Source organism: Mus pahari, chromosome 8 (genome assembly GCF_900095145.1).
Source record: "Mus pahari chromosome 8, PAHARI_EIJ_v1.1, whole genome shotgun sequence".
NCBI classification, from domain to species: Eukaryota; Metazoa; Chordata; class Mammalia; order Rodentia; family Muridae; genus Mus; species Mus pahari.
Genome location: NC_034597.1, coordinates 11662064 through 11673955, shown reverse-complemented (window position 1 = coordinate 11673955; position 11892 = coordinate 11662064).

Sequence of the window (11892 nt, the reverse complement as noted above, 5' to 3'; positions counted from 1 at the left end):
CTGAGTAGTACTCCATTGTGTAAATGTACCACATTTTCTGTATCCATTCCTCTGTTGAGGGACATCTGGGTTCTTACCAGCTTCTGGCTATTATAAATAAGGCTGTTATGAACATAGCGGAGAATGTGTCCTTATTACATGTTGGAACGTCTTCTGGGTATATGCCCAGGAGTGGTTGGTATAGCTGGGTCCTTAGGTAGTACTATGTCCAATTTTCTGAGGAACCGACAAACTGATTTCCAGAGTGGTTGTACCAGCTTGCAATCTCACCAGCAATGGAGGAGTGTTCCTTTTTTCTCCACATCCTCACCAGCATCTGCTGTCACCTGAGTTTTTGATCGTAGCCATTCTGACTGGTATGAGGTGGAATCTCAGGGTTGTTTTGATTTGCATTTCCCTGATGACTAAGGATGTTGAACATTTCTTTAGGTGCTTTTCAACCATTTGATATTCCTCAGTTGAAAATTCTTTGTTTAGCTGTGTACACCATTTTTTAATAGGGTTATTTGATTCTCTGGAGTCTAACTTCTTGAGTTCTTTGTATATATTGGATATTAGCCTTCTGTCTTATGTAGGGTTGGTAATGATCTTTTCCCAAACTGTTGATCCATTGCTGAGAGTGGAGTGTTGAGGTCTCCCACTATTATTGTATGGGGTATGATATGTGCTTTGAGCTTTAGTAAAGTTTCTTTTGAGTGTGGGTGCCCTTGCATTTGGAGCATAGATGTTTAGAATAGAGAGTTTGTTTTGGTAGATTTTTCCTTTGACCAGCTGAAGTGCCCCTCCTTACCCTTTTTGATAAGTTTTAGTTGAAAGTTAATTTTATTTGATATTAGAATGGCTACTCTAGCTTGTTTCTTGGGACCATTTGCTTGGAAAATTGTTTTCCAAACTTTACTCTGAGGTATGCAGAATAAAGTTTACTCTTTACTCTTTACTCTTCCTGTATGCAGCAAAGTTCTGGGTCCTGTTTACGTATTCAGTCTGTTAGTCTATGTCTTTTTATTGGGGGATTGAGTTCATTCATGCTAAGAGACATTAAGGAAAAGTGATTGTTACTTTCTTTTATTTTTGTTGTTAGAGGTAGAATTATGTTTNTGTGGCTATTTTCTTTTGGGTTTGTTGAAAGATTACTTTCTTCCTTTTTCTAGGATGTAGTTTCCTTCCTTGTGTTGATGTTTTCCATAATCCTCAGTAGGTCTGGATTTGTGGAAAGATATTGTGTAAATTTGGTTTTGTCATGGAAGATCTTTGTTTCTCCATCTATAGTAATTTTGCTGGGTATAATAGCCTGGGCTGGCATTTATGTTCTCTTAGAGTCTGTATGACATCTGCCCAGGATCTCTACTGGCTTTCATAGTCTCTGGTGAGAAGTCTGGTGTAATTCTGATAGGTCTGCCTTTATATGCTACTTGACCTTTTTCCCTTACTGCTTTTAATATTCTTTCTTTGTTTAGTGCATTTGGTGTTTTGATTATTATGTGACAGGAAGAATTTCTTTTCTGGTCCAGTCTATTTGGAGTTCTGTAGGCTTCTTGTATGCTCATGGGCATCTCTTTCTTTAGGTTAGGGAAGTTTTCGTCTATAATTTTGTTGAAGATATTTACTGGCCCTTTAAGTTGAGAATCTTCTCTCTCTTCTATACCTATTCTCCTTAGGTTTAGTNTTCTCATTGTGTCCTGGATTTCCTAGATGTTTTGGGTTAAGAACTTTTTGCTTTTTGCATTTCTTTGACTGTTGTGTCAATGTTTTCTATGGTATCTTCTGCCCCTGAGATTCTCTCTTCTATCTCTTGTATTCTGTTGGTGATGCTTGCATCTATGACTCCTGATCTCTTTCCTAGGTTTTCTAATTCCAGGGTTGTCTCCTTTTGTGATTTCTTTATTGTTTATCTTTCTATTTTTAGATTTTGGATAGTTTTGTTCATCTCCTTTGCCTGTTTGATTGTGTTTTTCTGTAATTCTTTCAGGAATTTCGTGTTTCCTCTTTAAGGGCTTCTACCTATTTACCTGTGTTCTTCTGTATTTCTTTAAGGGAGTTAAAGTCCTTCTTAAAGTCCTCTATCATCATGATGATATGTGATTTCAGATCTGAATCTTGCTTTTCTGGTGTGATGGTATATCTGGGACTTGCTATGGTGGGAGAATTGGGTTCTGATGATGCCAAGTAACCTTGGTTTCTGTTGCTTATGTTCTTACACTTGCCTCCAGCCATAGGATTATCTCTAGTGCTATCTGTCCTCGCTAAATCTGACCGGAACCTGTCCTTCCTGTGATCCTGGTTATGTCAGAACTCCTCAGAGTCCAGCTGTCTCTGTGATCCTGTGACTCCAGGATCCTATGATCCTGAAATCCTGGATGTGTCAGAGTTTCTGGGAGTCAAGCTGCCTCTGGGACCCTGAGATCCTGGTTTGACCATGCTCCTGAGATCCTGCGATNCTGTGATTCTGTGATCCTGGGTGTGGTAGAGTCTCTGGGAGTGGAGCTTCCTCTGGGTGTTGTGGAACTGGCTGTGGAATTTGCGCCCAAGGTGCAGACTGGAAGGAACCCACGCCACTCACTGGTCAGGTGGGGTTCCTGTGTCCCTGGATCCCACTGGTCCCAGTTACTCTCAGTGGTATTGGAACAGATGTTGTGTCCTCCTCACCTTAATCCTATCTACCTGGGAGAACTTAGCCACTCTACCTGCCAATGAAGGTTCATTCCCTCTTACTCCAATCTCAAGGCCCCTGGGAACCCCTGGTGATTATCCTACAAGCTGGTGGGCTATTGAGTTCTCTCTCCTTCCTCTCTCAGGCTAAATCATGGGAATGGTACCCCAGGAGCAAATTTACCTTCAACCAATGGCAGCCTTTTGTGAGGGCTCCAAGTTGGGGAGTTTTTACCAGTGGTGATTTCACACTCCTAGGAGTGTGCATTGAGCATGGGAGGCTATCCCCTTTCGTATGCTGCTTGATTTGCTAGATTAGACAACTGGGGCTGCTACAGAAATGTACACATTTGGGAGAACTAGCCATCCTCCTCTGGGCAGAAGAAGCAAAATGAGAGGAATGTGTAACATTCCCGACACTGCAGTAACTATTTGAAGGTTCTCTGGTTTTGACACAGAAAGAGGCCTCTGTATATCAGGAGTGGAGAAGAGTCATAGACTAGACACAGGGCTGGAACAGAATTCCATGGTGCATGTTGCCACCAAGGGGCAGCATGGAGCTGCTGCAGCCTGCCCTGCATCCCTTCACCTCACACTTGATATTTATATTAAGAGAAAAACCCTCTGGACTGCTTCTTGGGACCACTTGTGCTGTTCTGTTTTTGTTTTTCACTTCAAGATTCATAGAATAAAGGCCTCCTCAGAGGCCCTGGAAAAGACTCTGAAAGTCCTCAGCAGTGATTTATTATATACATATTTTAAGATAAAGTAGTTCCTCCCTAGGGTTAGCAGGCAGTCTTGTAGTTCTCGGTCCACTTCTGAGCTTCAAGGGGGTTGGGGCACAATGGCTAGGAACTTAAATAGCTAACAAAAATTAGTCACCAAATTAAAGAAGGTAAAAATTTGAACTCAAGTCTTTGATTTCTGTTGTGCTTTTTTTTGAAACAGCATTTGGGCCAAAGATTTAGACCTCATTCTCAAAAAGCTGAGTGCACAGAGAACCAGGTCATAGGGGACAGGTATTTTGGGGGAGGTGTCTCGGAGACAGAAATCAATCTCTCTCTGTCTCTCTGTCTCTCTCTCTCTCTCTGTGTGTGTGTGTGTGTGTGTGTGTGTGTGTGTGTGTGTGAGTGAGTTTCTGACATGTACACATGGGTGCCAGTCAGTGCACACAAATGCATATGCTTATGGAAGCCGAAGGTTCATATGGGGTGTTGACCTCATATTTCTTGAAACAAAGTCTCTTCTTGATTTTGGAGCTCATTAATTCAGCTGACCAGCCAGCCAGCTCTGGGAATTCACTGACTTGGCCTCCCTAGCTCTGGGGTTACAGACACAAGCAGCCTTTTATGTAGTGCAGAGGCCTGAACTCAGGTCCTCACCTTGTACAGCAAGCACTTTACCACCGAGAGACCACCTTCAGTTGTGAATTTGACATATTACCCGCCTCTCAAATCCCCAGGAAATAAATCTCAAGTACACATGTAACTACACAGATCCAATGCTGTCCTGAGACTTTAGGACTTTGGACTAGGAAAGCATTTGACTTGAAGTGGGGCTTAATGAGCCATCCTAGTAGGAGCCTGGAAGACAGCAGTGCTGAGCGTGTTGGACTTGTGGAGGCCCAGCTGGAGATGTTTCAGAGGGGAGTATGTGGCTGCCTTTATTGTTATTTTAAATTGTTATTATGTTTTTCAAGGTAGAGTTTCTCTGTGCAGTCCTGGCTGCTTTGGAACTCACTCTATAGACCAGGCTGGCCTCAAAGATTTCAAAATAGGCTAGTGTCGACTGTTGTGTGCTTATCAGCAGCCATTCTTATGCAGATCTCTAAAGAGCAGGAATAAGCCGAGCAAGGAAGCGTACAAAATGTACGATTGAGGGGAAGAGGAGCCACAGAGAACAGTGCAAGCCTGGCTCTAAGGGCAAGACCCCACCTGCTAAACTCCCTTCTTGTGAAAAGGGATTAAAGAAGTTTAGGGCTGGGTGTGGTGGCACAGAATTTTATTCCCAGTACTTGGGAGGCAGAGGCAGCCTGGTTTACAGAGTGAGTTCCAGGATAGACAAGTTTAGGAAGTAAAGAAAACCATTGAAAACAGAAAGCTGATTGAATGAGGGGCAGCTTCAGCCACTGGGCTCTGACTTTGGAGTCAAGGATAGAAGAAAGGGTTCTCAGGATCTCCTTCCACAGCTAAGGAAAGCTGCTGAGGCCAGACGTGTGTCAAGGGTGTTCCTGCATGGAACGGTGAAGGGGAAGCCTGGATTGCCTCGGAGATCCCAAGACATTGGAGATGGCAGAGTTGTGGGGTACCTGCCAAGGAGAGCTAATAACAGGGGGCGGGACAAGCCCAAGAGAGAGGTGTGCTGCAGTCAACAAAGCTGAAAGGACTTGGAGAGTTGAAATGAAGAGTGCTTTGACATCAGACACGAAGACACGGAGTTTGGAGTGTGCCCTGCTGGTTTTAGATCTTTCCCGTCCATTATTTCCTTACTATGTTCCCTTTCCTTCCTTTTAGAATGGTAATGTATATTCTGAACCATTGTATGAAGTATGTGATCTGCTTTTTTATTTTGATTTTATAGGGGATCAAAGTTAGGAGATTGCCATGAGTCTCAGAAGAAGCTGACTTGGAACTTTCAAATAGTGTTGAGACCTTTCTAGACTACGGGGACTTGTTGGACTGAATGCACATGTGCATTATGATGTGGCTACAAGCCCATAGGGGCCAGGGAGTGGAATGTGGTGGCTTGAATAGGAATGCCTCCCATAGACACATAGATGTGAATGCTTGGTCTCCAGCGGGTGGCGCTATTGTGAGGTGGGTCTTGTTGGGGGAAGTGTGTCACTGGGGGTGGGTTTTGAGGTTTTCAAATGCTTCAGCCAGCCCAGTAACTCTCTCTTCCTGTTGCTGGCGGATCTAGATGTAGAACTCTCAGCAACTCCAGCCCCATGTCTGCATGCAGGCTGCCATGTTTCCCACCATGATGATAATGGACTGAACCTCTGAACTGTAAACAAACCCTGTGGGGCTGTGGAGCAGCACCAGTCCCTCCCACATGCAAATAAGGTTTCAGACCAAACCAATAGAAGTATCTGTTGTCCGACCTTTACCCACCTCAAAACTGTGTATAGGAATCCTATTCGGAAGGGTTAGGGGTGTGAGAACGACTCCGTTGTCTGAGACTTTTGTCCTAAGAGCCGGAGCACTTGGGAGATCTCTTATGAAGCGCTACCTGAGACCCTGCCGCACTCCTCACTGCTTCTCATCGGCCCAGCCTGACCCAACTCAGTGCAGGGCGGCACGGAATTACTGCATGGCAGAGACAGAGGCGCGGAAGCAGGGAAGCAACTTCTCCTCCCTGCCCGCATTCACTTACTCACACCAGGCCTGGCCAGAGATTTCCGTGGAAAGCCTCTGGTACTCAGGCCCACAAAACCCCAGCGAAATGCTTTCCTTTATAAGAATTGCCGTGATCATGGCATCTCCTCATATCAGTAGAACACTAAGACAGCTGAGTTTCTGTTTGAGAGAGAAAATGTGCTGTGGTGAGGGTGACCCAACTTTATCTCATCAGCTTTAAGAGTGGACAAAGGCAACTACAGCAAAGGATGCTGCTCAGAGGCACTAAATTCTTATGTCCACAAGGTGGCACCCCATGCCTGGTATGCACATTTTCACTTCCTAAGGCCAAATAGATGAAGACCTTTTGCCAGAAGAGGTCGCAGAAACAGCACCCTTCCTTTCCCTACCTGTGAGTGGGAACTGCCTTTAAAATCTGTGTTAAGAATGGAGGAAGGTGGTATTTCAAGCCCTCTCACTACTGTGAATTAGAAGATGGAATGAGGCCCTAGCATATCAGTGTTATATTGAAGGCTTTAGTTAATACTGCCTAATATAGGGACACAGGACTAGAAAAAGAAGAGGTAAATCATTTTTATCTGCAGATGGTATGATACCATGTATTTTTATGTTTTAACTTTCTATTATTGCAGTGTGTGTGTGTGTGTGTGTGCGCGCGCGCGTGCATAGGTACAAACACATGCAAATACCATTCTGCCTTCTCAAAATGTGCTGTCACCTGTGCACAGAACTCTGGGCTTCCCCAGCAGTGTCCTCGGTGGGTTCTGGCATGGAGTGTGCACTAATCCATTCTACCTGTACATGGTTGCTTCAGGTTGACAGTGTTGCATGTAACATGGGGTTTGGTAATTTATTTTTGTGTCTAATTACAAATTATATTTTTATATAAAAGAAAGCACTTAATTAAGCTTATAGTTTCTGAGGGATACAGTTCACAGTGTCAGAGTAACGACATGGCATGAGAAAAGGCAAAACACTCACATTGTGACCTGCAAGTAGATCACAATTATCTGCAGCCTAAACCTTAACCAGAACTCTAACCCTATGTCTAACCCTGATTCTAATCGTACCTATAACTGAACCCAGACTATCCCTATCCCTAACCCTATCCCTAACCCTAACCCTAACCCTAACCCTAATCCTACACCCAAACCTACCCTAACCCTAATATAACCCAATGATCTAAACCTAACCCTAACCCTAACCCTAACCTGAACCTAGATTAGCCCTATTCCAATGCTAAACCTAGACCTAATCCTAAATGTAGTCTATGCCATAACTATAGGCCTATCCTATCTCCATCCTTAAGTCTACCTAACCTTAACACTGGCACAAATTCCAGATACAACCCTAACCCGAAAGTGACCCTAACCTAACCCCATTCTTAAGCAACACATGTTATTCAGGGCATCACTTATTCAGGGCTTTCTTCTCTCCATGTAAGCACTAACTATAAAATTAATACAGAACAAGACCAAATAGCAAACCACGGAAACCTGATACAAACAACCCTAGAAATAGCCATAAGACTGTTACAACCGAAGCTGTAAGCCTAGCAATATCTGTAATGATACCTGACCCTAAATTTAAACATATCACACTACACTTATCAATACTAACCCTTAGCTTTACTTATGAGCAGAACCAAAGAACTCTATCCTTAGGTCTCACCCAAACAATATCTAACTCTAAACTTGTTCCAAGGCTTGAGAAAAATGCTAACACCAATCCTAAATCTAAGTCTTGCAATGAAATGATGGTTTAAGGTTTAAGGTTTAAACATTAAACTTTCCAAGGTCTGGCCCATCTTGAACATGAACTCAAAGTGTAAACTTAAATAATACAAACCTAGACTTAACCCTAACCCTGGGAATCCTAGCCTTAAAGCATCCCAATAACTAACACTAAGACAGTCAGTCCCTAATGGTAACCTTAACCCTAGCACTAACCCTGGCTCTGACCCTAACCATACTCCTAACACTACCCCTAGCACTAACTGTAATCCTAACCCTAGCAAAAGCTAACCATTGCTCTAACTATAATACCAACAACAACTCTGACACTGAACTGCAACCTACCCATAACCACAGCCTGGCCCTATTCCTAAAACAAGGCCTAACCCTGTCTTGAACTGCCTGAGAACAATATCTAGACTCATAACTCTATTCCCTGAATAACATAACCATAGCCTAATTCTAACTAGAGACCAACACGGATTCTAAACTTAGCTCTAACAGTAACCCTAACACTACTTTAAAATGCAATCCTAACCCTAATCCAACAATAACCTCAGCTCTAGAACTAACATAGTCTGAGTCTAACCCTAACCCTAGAACCCTAACCCTTGCCCCACCTCTCACCCTAGTCCCAGCAGCAACACTAACTGAAGACTGAACTAATGTAGACATTAATTCTAGCCTAATGCTAAACTTAGTATCAACCTTAACCCCACTCTAGAGCAAAATTAAATGCTAACCTTAGACCTATTCTAAAGCTGACTCTAGGCCCCTACCCTAAACATATTACCAGATGTAACCTATTCCTAACTAAGACATTAGCCTCAGACCTAAAGTTAACCTTAGCCATAACCCAAAACAATACACTATTTTAACTAACCCCAAACAAAACATTAACTCAAAACCTAGTGTTAAACCTAGATTACGGTCCTAACCTTAGCACCAATGCTACCCTTATTCTTAAAAAAAAAAAAACAAAAAAACAAAAAAACAAAAAACAAAAAACAAAAAACAGCCCGAACGATAATCTGAGCAACAAGCCTCGACATCCTACCCATAACCACAGTGTTAAAGCTAACCCTAACCCAAATGTTAACCCTAACCCTAACCCTAACCGTAACCCTAACCGTTTCCCTAGCCCTAACCATTTCCCTAACCTTAACCCTAGCCCTAATCCTACCCCTACCCCTACCCCTACCCCTAGCCTTAGCCCTACCCCTAGCCCTGACCCTAACTCTAGCCCCAATCCTAGCCCTAACCCTAACCCTAGCCCTAGCGCTAACCATAACCTTTCAACCTTGAGAGCAGGATATGACGCTGAGAACAGACCCGCAGTAGAGAAGTTCTGACTGGATAGGGATTGTTGCTGGATGATATCTTTGCTAATTTCTTTTCTTTAAAAAAAACTATTTCATTTCATTATTTTGCGTATGTGGGTGCTTTGCCTTCATTTATATCTGTGCATTACATTTGTGCGATGACCCTGGAAGAAAGAAGGGACTGTTAAATCCCCTGGGACTGAAGCTATAGATGGTTTTGAGCTGCATGTGGATGTTCAAACCTGGGTCCTCTGGAAGAGCAGTCAGTGCTCCTAACCATTGAGGCATCTCCCTACCTCCTATACTAGTGTATGAAAATGAAATTTATTTGTCTCAGTTAACCCTTTGGAAGAAAAGAGATCAGTATATTTCATATAAAATTTCCACAGTTTCTCCCTCCTTGATAATATACTCTTTTTCTTTGATTTTTCTTAACTTTGACTTTCTGGTATTAATATATTAATAATGTATTATGATAAGATGTCAAAATTTTGCCAGTTACTGTTGATTTTTTTATTTCTTCTTTTTTGTAAAATAGTCTATTTTTTATTAGTTCTTTGAGAGTTTTATATAACATGGTTTGGTCATATTCAGCCCTTACAAACTCTTTTAATATTCAACCCCCTTCTGACCTTTGTGTTCTTAAAAAAGTCCTTCAAGACCAATTTGTGCTACCCCAATAGTCTTCACTGGGTGGTCTTCCACTGGAGCATGATTGATTTACCAGGAACCACACTTAGGGGAAAAAAATAAAAAATTAAACAGACAACTCCCTCCTTCACCAGGCAGCTAACAGTTGCTGATAGCTCCCTGGTTACCTGGTTATTAGATAATACCTAGATGGGATTGTGCACCCATCTCCCCTTACCCTGTTGGTATTTGTTCTGTCTTGGGTTTGCTATTGCAACTGCTGTGAGTTAATGTGCACAAATGCTCTGCTGTGTCCAGATGATGTTTCCTGTAGTCAGCCTTCACCTCTGGATGTTATCCTCTGCACACATTGACTGGCACAGGAAAGGACTTTCTGAACAGCTTGCAATTAGCACAGACATTAAGACCAACTATTAATAAATGGGATTTCGTAAAACACTGAATAAAGAGGCAGTCTATAGAATTAGGAAAAATATTAAACAAACTGCATTAGGTTTGGATTTGGGGAAGGGTTAGGGTTGGTGTTTGGCTTAAATTTGGGCTTGGGTTTGGGTTTGGGGTAAAAGTTCTGGTCCATGCTTGGAATGAAGTTGAGATTGGAGTTTAGGTGGGGTTGCTGTTGGATTGCAGTCGAATTAAGGTTGGTATTTGGGATAGTTTTTGTTTGGGGTTGTGATTAGAGTTAGAATTTTGGTTGGGCTAGGCATCATAGTTGGGTTTTTGATTGGGATTGGGTCAGGTTAGGAATTGATGTGGAGGTTGGATTTGGGATCATTAATGGTGTCAGGTTCAGAAAAAGTGTTTGCGCTAGGATTGGAGATGGGGTAGGAGTTGGGTTTTTGGTTGGGAGTGGGTAATAGTTGTAGTTGGGGTTGGTTAAGGGATTGAAGAGGGTGGTGGTTTGGTGTTTGCATAGGGGTTAGGGTAGGGTAGGAGTTGGGTTGTCCTTAGGGTAAGTGTTAGGGTTTGGTGTTGGGTTTGGTATTGAGGTTGGGTTAAGTGGAATTAGTGTCAAGGCTGGAGTTTGGGTTGGATTTGGGAATATGATTGGGGTAGTGGTTTGTGTTGGGTTTGGTGTTGAGTGTAGAGCTGGGGTTTTGTTGGGGATTTCGGATAAGATTGGGGCTGGAGTTGACTTTGGGGATGGGAAAAGGTTTGGTTTGAGCTTGGGGTTGTGTTAGGACCAACATTGGGGCTCAGATCACAATTGCAATTAATGTGGGAAAGGGGGTTGGGTTTGGGGTGGGCTTTGGGTTGGTTCTGGGGTTGGTTTTGGTGTTGTATTCCAGGTTGAGTTTGGAGTTTGATTGGGCTAGGCTCAGGGTTGAGGATGGGGATGAGATTGGGTTGAAGGAGTGGGTTAGTGTTGGAGCTGAGATTGGAATTGGCATTGTTGTCGAGGTTGAATTTGGGTATTTGGTTTATATTAGTTATATTATAGAGTTCTCCAGAGTAACAAAATTTGTAGAATGAATCTCTCTGTATATGTAAAGGAGATGTATTATAGTGACTTACATGCTGTGGTCCAGCTAATCCAACAATGGTTGCCTATGAATGGAAGGTCCAAGAATTTAGTAGTTGTTCAGTCCATAAGACTGGATGTCTCAGTTGGTCTTCACTACACACTGGAATCTTGAAGAAGTAGGCTCTAATATTAGTAAATGAATGAACATGCTAGTGAGGAGGAAAGTAAACAGGCAGTGAGAGAGGGGAGGAGAGAGAGAGGGGAGGGGGAGGGAGAGAGAGGGAGGAGAGAGCTTCCTTCTTCTATGTCTTTTATATAGGCTGCCAGCAGTAAGTGTGGTCCAGATTAAGTGTGGATCTTCCAACTCAAAAAGTCTGGATTAAAGGCTTATCTTCCCACCTTAAAGATATGGATTTGAAGTGGATCTTTGTTGGAGGTTGATCTGGTGGTACTGTGTATTTAAATGCTAAATACTGACCCCCAAGATCTGGTTGAAGTTCCACAAGCACATTCTCATGTACACCAAATGATGTTGTGTAAACTTTGCTCTCCATTCTTCTCTGACTGGTGAAGTAAAAGTGACTGACAGCCAATTACTATGAAGAATAGAGGTAGGCAGGGCTTTGGTTACTGGGCTGGGGTCACAGGTAGAGAACATGGGGAGAGAGAGAGAGAGAGAGAGAGAGAGAGAGAGAGAGAGAGAGAGAGAGAGA